The sequence below is a fragment of the Salmo salar genome, chromosome ssa01, assembly GCF_905237065.1.
Source record: "Salmo salar chromosome ssa01, Ssal_v3.1, whole genome shotgun sequence".
NCBI classification, from domain to species: domain Eukaryota; kingdom Metazoa; phylum Chordata; class Actinopteri; order Salmoniformes; family Salmonidae; genus Salmo; species Salmo salar.
Window position 1 is genome coordinate 21,878,719 of NC_059442.1, and position 7,283 is coordinate 21,886,001.

The 7,283-nt window shown below is 42.8% G+C and overlaps 1 protein-coding gene across 2 annotated transcripts in view; it reads right to left on the reverse strand.

Moving 5' to 3' along the window:
- Positions 1-6,690, reverse strand: part of LOC106575182 (rho guanine nucleotide exchange factor TIAM2) — a 107,210-nt gene extending 100,520 nt beyond the window's left edge. For both annotated transcript variants that reach the window (XM_014151838.2, XM_014151537.2), the window contains exon 1: positions 6,518-6,690. The gene's annotated coding sequence lies outside the window, so the exon portion shown is untranslated. The remainder of the gene's footprint in view (positions 1-6,517) is intronic.
- Positions 6,691-7,283: the final 593 nt, after the last annotated feature.

A 7,283-nucleotide genomic window follows, 5' to 3' on the forward strand; every position in this document is an offset into this window, starting at 1 on the left:
TTGCCCAGGAAACAGCCCTGTTTTTCCCGATTTAAAAAAAGTATGGATTAGTTCGACCATTCCTGGTGAACAAGCAAACCATTAGGCTACAGCAGTTCTAATGGTTTCAATGTTATGTTATGTTTTCTTATTGTCTTGAATGGTAAAAGTCCCAACACACTGTTTACTGTTGCGTAATGGTAATGGGTTCGGTTTAATGGTAAATGTCACTAATCACATACAGGTGTTTTCTAATAATTTTATTTAAAAACATATGACTACAATGCAATGGTTTACAATTGTATTATTATATTAGAGTTGTCACAACAATTTAAATAAAATCACTATTTTATTGGTCACATACACATGTTTAGCAGATGTTATTGGTCACAAACACGTGATTAACAGATGTTATTGCGGGTGTAGCGAAATGCTTGTGCTTCTAGCTCTGACAGTGCAGTAATATCTAACAAATTACACAACATATACCCAAAATACACATAAATCTAAGTAAGGAATGGATTAAGAATATATATACACTGCTCAAAAAAATAAAGGGAACACTTAAACAACACAATGTAACTCCAAGTCAATCACACTTCTGTGAAATCAAACTGTCCACTTAGGAAGCAACACTGATTGACAATAAATGTCACATGCTGTTGTGCAAATGGAATAGACAACAGGTGGAAATTATAGGCAATTAGCAAGACACTCCCAATAAAGGAGTGGTTCGGCAGGTGGTGACCACAGACCACTTCTCAGTTCTTATGCTTCCTGGCTGATGTTTTGGTCACTTTTGAATGCTGCCGGTGCTTTCACTCTAGTGGTAGCATGAGACGGAGTCTACAACCCACACAAGTGGCTCAGGTAGTGCAGCTCATCCAGGATGGCACATCAATGCGAGCTGTGGCAAGAAGGTTTGCTGTGTCTGTCAGCATAGTGTCCAGAGCATGGAGGCGCTACCAGGAGACAGGCCAGTACATCAGGAGATGTGGAGGAGGCCGTAGGAGGGCAACAACCCAGCAGCAGGACCGCTACCCCCGTCTTTGTGCAAGGAGGAGCAGGAGGAGCACTGCCAGAGCCCTGCAAAATGACCTCCAGCAGGCCGCAAATGTGCATGTGTCTGCTCAAACGGTCAGAAACAGACTCCATGAGGGTAGTATGAGGGCCCGACGTCCACAGGTGGGGGTTGTGCTTACAGCCCAACACCGTGCAGGACGTTTGGCATTTGCCAGAGAACACCAAGATTGTCAAATTCGCCACTGGCGCCCTGTGCTCTTCACAGATGATAGCAGGTTCACACTGAGCACGTGACAGACGTGACAGAGTCTGGAGACGCCGTGGAGAACGTTCTGCTGCCTGCAACATCCTCCAGCATGACCGGTTTGGCGGTGGGTCAGTCATGGTGTGGGGTGGCATTTCTTTGGGGGGCCGCAAAGCCCTCCATGTGCTCGCCAGAGGTAGCATGTCTGCCATTAGGTACCAAGATGAGATCCTCAGACCCCTTGTGAGACCATATGCTGGTGCGGTTGGCCCTGGGTTCCTCCTAATGCAAGACAATGCTAGACCTCATGTGGCTGGAGTGTGTCAGCAGTTCCTGCAAGAGGAAGGCATTGATGCTATGGACTGGCCCGCCCGTTCCCCAGACCTGAATCCAATTGAGCACATCTGGGACATCATGTCTCGCTCCATCCACCAACGCCACGTTGCACCACAGACTGTCCAGGAGTTGGCGGATGCTTTAGTCCAGGTCTGGGAGGAGATCCCTCAGGAGACCATCCGCCACCTCATCAGGAGCATGCCCAGGCGTTGTAGGGAGGTCATACAGGCACGTGGAGGCCACACACACTACTGAGCCTCATTTTGACTTGTTTTAAGGACATTACATCAAAGTTGGATCAGCCTGTAGTGTGGTTTTCCACTTTAATTTTGAGTGTGACTCCAAATCCAGACCTCCATGGGTTGATAAATTGGATTTCCATTTATTATTTTTGTGTGATTTTGTTGTCAGCACATTCAACTATGTAAAGAAAAAAGTATTTAATAAGATTATTTCATTCATTCAGATCTAGGATGTGTTATCTTAGTGTTCCCTTTATTTTTTTGAGCAGTATACATATATGTCAGAGTGGCATTTCAGTCACTCGTTCTGGGCTGTAGGAAAAGTCTTCATATGAAAATTGCACCATGTGGATTGCCTTCTCAGAGAGTTACAATTTTTTTGACTTTTCAAGGAGTTGGGTTGAAGCACTCCCAAGAGAAGGTCAAACTGAATTGCTTTCATGGAGGACTGTCTTGACCACACCATTTACCACATAATGTATTTTCATAATCGGCAAAAGCTATTGGTTTTCTACCCAAAGTTGCAAACAAAATGTTGTGATCCATTTAATAAACACAATAGACCAGCAAAATGGATTAAAGGGTGTTGTGGCAGTAGCACGAACAGTGGCATCTAGTGGCAAAACATGGTACTTTCACACTAATTTATGGTAAATAATGCATGCAACTTCAATTACTAATTTCTCTAAACAGAGGGAAAAAAACATCACCAGATTCTCAGGAAATACATTACAAAGGATGTTTAAGCAATAGTCCCAGCTGCAGCTTACTTGTCAGAAATATAGAAGCGATACTGTATATTGGTTGTTGGGCTGAGAATGGTGTTGGGGGTTCCGTGTGTGTCTTTTGACCATTTTATTGGATTCCTCATGTCTTACTCAATGGTAGGAAGAAGTTTGGTCTTAATCGGAAGTTGGGTTCTATATTGTTGAAAATTATGTGAATCCTATAAATTAAAAGGGTCAATTTGGGTGCAATGAATTGTCTTATTTTCTCAGAGATCAAATTACATTTCAACAAAATAATGTTTCAGGAAGGCTAATCTTATCAGTTTCTAACTATAGAAACAGTTTCAGAAGAATCGGAGATGGTGAGTGTCAGGGCTTGCTGAAATGACATGGAATGACCCAATGGAGACTCTCCACTAATATGAAAGGGCTTTTCAGTCCATGAGTAGGCTTAATCTGGGTCCGTACACCCACCCCTGTGAGTGAACCAATGTCAAACTATGGTTTGTTGTCCCTGTGATGGGAGGGAGCCCACGGGACAGGAAGTGGTGGTCATGCCAGTCATCTGGTATGGCAGCCTGGTGACCTGACTGATGGTGAAGTCCCCGTCAGGACACTGTCGACACCAGCCTGAGCTCACCTGCTTTTTATAGCTCTACTCCAGACACTGCTGAATTGCCTGCCCAGCCCTAGTGCGCACACGCCACACTTCTCCCATTGCCTCAAATGCCAAATATAATTTCAGCCACAGGGGAAAAAAACCTCACCATATGACATTATTATTTTCCATGGTAGCTGACTAAATTAAAAAAGGTTCAATGCAGCCATTTTTATCTCAATATCAAATAATTTCAGGTAACAATTAAGTACCTTTCTGTGATTGTTTTCAATAAAAAAATATTGTCAAAAAGAAACAAAAATAGCTTCTTAGCAAATACCAATTTCTCAAGCAATAATTTTTCTAGAACTGTATGGGAGTAGTCTGAGTGGTGAGGGAAACCTGAAAACCTGAAAACCTCAAAAACATGAATTCCTGTGTCTGGCTATGACAAATTCTTGCTTGCAAACACTTTTGGACCATTTTAATTGAAAAACAATCACGGTAAAGTACTTAATTGTTTCCCAGAAAATAATTTGATATTTGATATTGAAAATAAAACACGGCTGCATTGGACCTAATTTTCCAATGTGTAAGGATTGGGATGTACTGCAGAGAGAGAGAGAAAGCAGAGATGATGTGTTTCCCCTAACAGTGCCTCTACCTACAGACAGTAAACGGCCTTCTCCTGCCGTGTGGAATGTGACAATAAGCACAGATATTACCAACGCCTGATAAGTCACAGCCAGGCGCCCTTATATGGAGAAAAATGTGCCGAGAGAAGACATGAAACATTTGTGTTTCTCTGAGAGTTGCTAGCACTTCAGAATTAACGATGGGCATTCGCTGCACACAGCCTTCCAAGGGACTTATGGGGAGGAGAACCATACGTCAAGATGTCCAGCTTGACATAGGCCTAAAGCACTAACTATTGAAAAGATTGAAGTCCATAGGTACTTTCACTTTAGCCAAATAGGTTCAGCTTTAACACATTATACAAATGAACACACTATGTATTAGGAAATTCCTTTTCTATCATTAGATTAAAAAATATATATATATTTTATTGTTTCATAGTGTGTCAACACTCACTTGAGCGATGAGTTGCAGATGCCTCTCGAGACCATATGTGCCACCCAGTGAGAGTAACATTACAACATCCCTTTAGTCCTCTGTCACTGGTAAACAACTCTGACAGCTAATGGTGGGGGCAGCTGAGAGGGGAACAAATCCCATTCTTGAAAGGTCACATCAGGAGAAAGAAAATAACACAATCATATGGTTTGCTATGTTTCCATTGAAAAAAAGCATGGAACTGTCCATATCAATTCTGACTGTAGACCATTTTGGGCTGTAAATATAAAATGTAGTCTTCCTTGTGGTCACAGAAAGACCCAGGCATACGGATCATGTCTCTAACCCTATGTTTTGTTATTGCCCTCTGAAGGAGCTGGCTCTCCATGACAATAACCACAATTATGTCCATGAGCATGTGCTGTGTAAAGAACATCAGGAAGGGAGTAGAGTAGGGCCGTCTGCTGAGATGTAAACCACTGAGAGAGCCTGTCCCCTTCAAATAAACAACCACCACCAAACATTGTTGGATAACAGTCAACATCACACGTGTTCATTTCTGGACAATGTTCCATGGACAGACATTAAAGCAAATGTGCAGTGCCAGCCAGGTCAGAAATCTACCATGGGATACCAAAGACTACAATAACTCCATAGGAGACTTCAAACAGACACACATCAGTAATAAGCAGAGTCTAGTAAAGCATTAGCCTGGTTTAATGAAAAGCCTTCTCTAGGCCGCAGCAAAGTGTAGCACTGAGGGTGTGTGACAGTCAAACAGACAATAGGGTGATGGGTTGCCATGACAGAGAGCCCTCTGTGCCAAAAGGCATGCCTGGCCCTTCCTCAAGTCCCTGCTCCCTGCCTCCTCTCCTGGGTGTGTTTGCTCTGGCCAGCCCTGCACTCCAGGGTTCCAGGGGCCCTTTTGTTGCCTCTGTGGCCCCAGAGCTCTTCCACACGGTTTTTAACCACCACCCCACTTCCCCAACAACAAAGACAGAGGGTAAATCACCACACACACAACACGGGGGAAGGAGCAGGCCGGCCCCCGGACATTTACGGGCATCGCTGGGCGCATTTCTCTCCCCATAAATCAGCAGAGAAGGAAACAATAAAGACCCTCTCAGACTGATGTCAGTTACATATTGAACATCCCCAGGCCTTTCATGTTCACAGGTTAATGCATTTCTAATGATCTATTACCTGGGGCAGGTACGGGCAACTTTGATGGGGGTGGGGGCCACAACAAAATATTAACTCAACATGAGGGGCCGCAGTGGCTCTGCATCAGTGGAGGCTGCTGAGGGGAGGACAGCTCATAATAATGGATGGAATGGCGCAAATATAATGGCATCAAACACCTGGAAACAATAGAAACCATTCCACTAATTCTGCCCCAGCCATTACCACGAGCCCATACTCCCTAATTAAGGTGCCACCAACCTCCTGTGGTCTGCGTACCCACATCCATACCCACACATGCAGTCAGTCGGCACAAGCCTTTTCCAGGCCCTATGTGAAATTGTTGGTTCAACGCAGTTTAAACTGACTCTGGCCTCCTCGTGTGGCATTTTAACGTTTTGAAGGTCTACAGCAAAATATGACAAACTTTCAGCAGATTTAAGTTCATCATAGGAAATGTAAAAAAATGTATTCTATGAATAATTTGGTATAGACACTGAAGTGACTCAAATTGCGCTTTCTAAACCACACAGGCCAAATTATGAATGGAAAGAGAGCAAATAAAAGATACAAATCACCAGTGATTAAATGTTTGGATCAAATGACAAGAGGACAAAGAGAAAGAAGTCTGGTAGTGGTGGAAAGTACACTAAGGACGGACTCTTGCAGCACTGATTGTTGGAAATAATGTAAAGTAGGCACACGCATCTATGCATTCTTGTGAGAGAGATCACCACAAAACTTTTAAAATAGTCACATTCTGGTTCACTTGGTGAGCGGTTAGCCTCCAGCTTATTTTTATTTTATTTAACCTTTATCTAACTAGTCAGTTAAGAACAAATTCTTATTTACAATGACGGACAAATAATGATAGTTTTATTGTTTGGGCACAGCTGCAAGTTGTAATAATCCGCACAATTATAAGCACTGAGTACTTTCGTTTCCATAAAAGTTCACGGAATAATTTTCCAATATTCATGGAATAATGCAACAACAAAAAATCTATTCAACCAAATATTAGACTATTGTCTTTACTGTGGACGATATGAAAGAAGACTCTTCTCCGTTTACGATAATCGTTTTTCTTTAAAAAGTTCTTTGATCAACTTACCAGTTTACAATAGTGTAAGAGAAGACCGTTCGTTGTATAGTGTGCCGTATTTCTCGTGAACTCATAAACATCGGCTACACGTAGTTTTCTACGTAATTTGGCTTTTAACACCAGCGCTGTCCCACGGTGATCCCACGCTTTCCAAGTGTTTTCTAGGTCGCACCACCGGCGCGACGCCAAAATAGTGAACTCCTCCCAGACAACGTGTAGGGATTTAACCACGCCTCTAGCTGACGGACAGTAGACTAGACTACTAGGGTGAGGTCATGGACCAAACGCAACATTTCATGGAAAAACATGCATCTCTACTTTGATTCATGGTGCTCTTTTTTTTAACTGAAACAACTTTAGTTGTCTAGTAAAGGACCCCAAGCAGAATCCAGCAGAGTGCAGCCTGCTGTACACAGGTGAACATATTTTCCCATATCATTTTTACAGTTGTGTCTTGTCTGTCACATAAAAATGTGTGATCAACAGATAAGCACACCAAAAAAACGGAAACAGACACGTTTCGTTCACCACAAATTACAAAGAAGATAGATAAACAGACATTGTATGTGGCTGTGATGCAGGTAAACGGAGCACTGGTAAATGCTTGTCAGATAACACTACCAGAGGGACAGGTCTTCCTGGTCTTCCATGTTCATAAACATTATCTGGCCTTGTGTTCCTCTGTGAGCTGCATGACTGCCAACAAACACACACTATATGTTTGCCTCCCCCTCACAGTCACTAATAGTGTAATATGCATATCAGTTTCTTTACA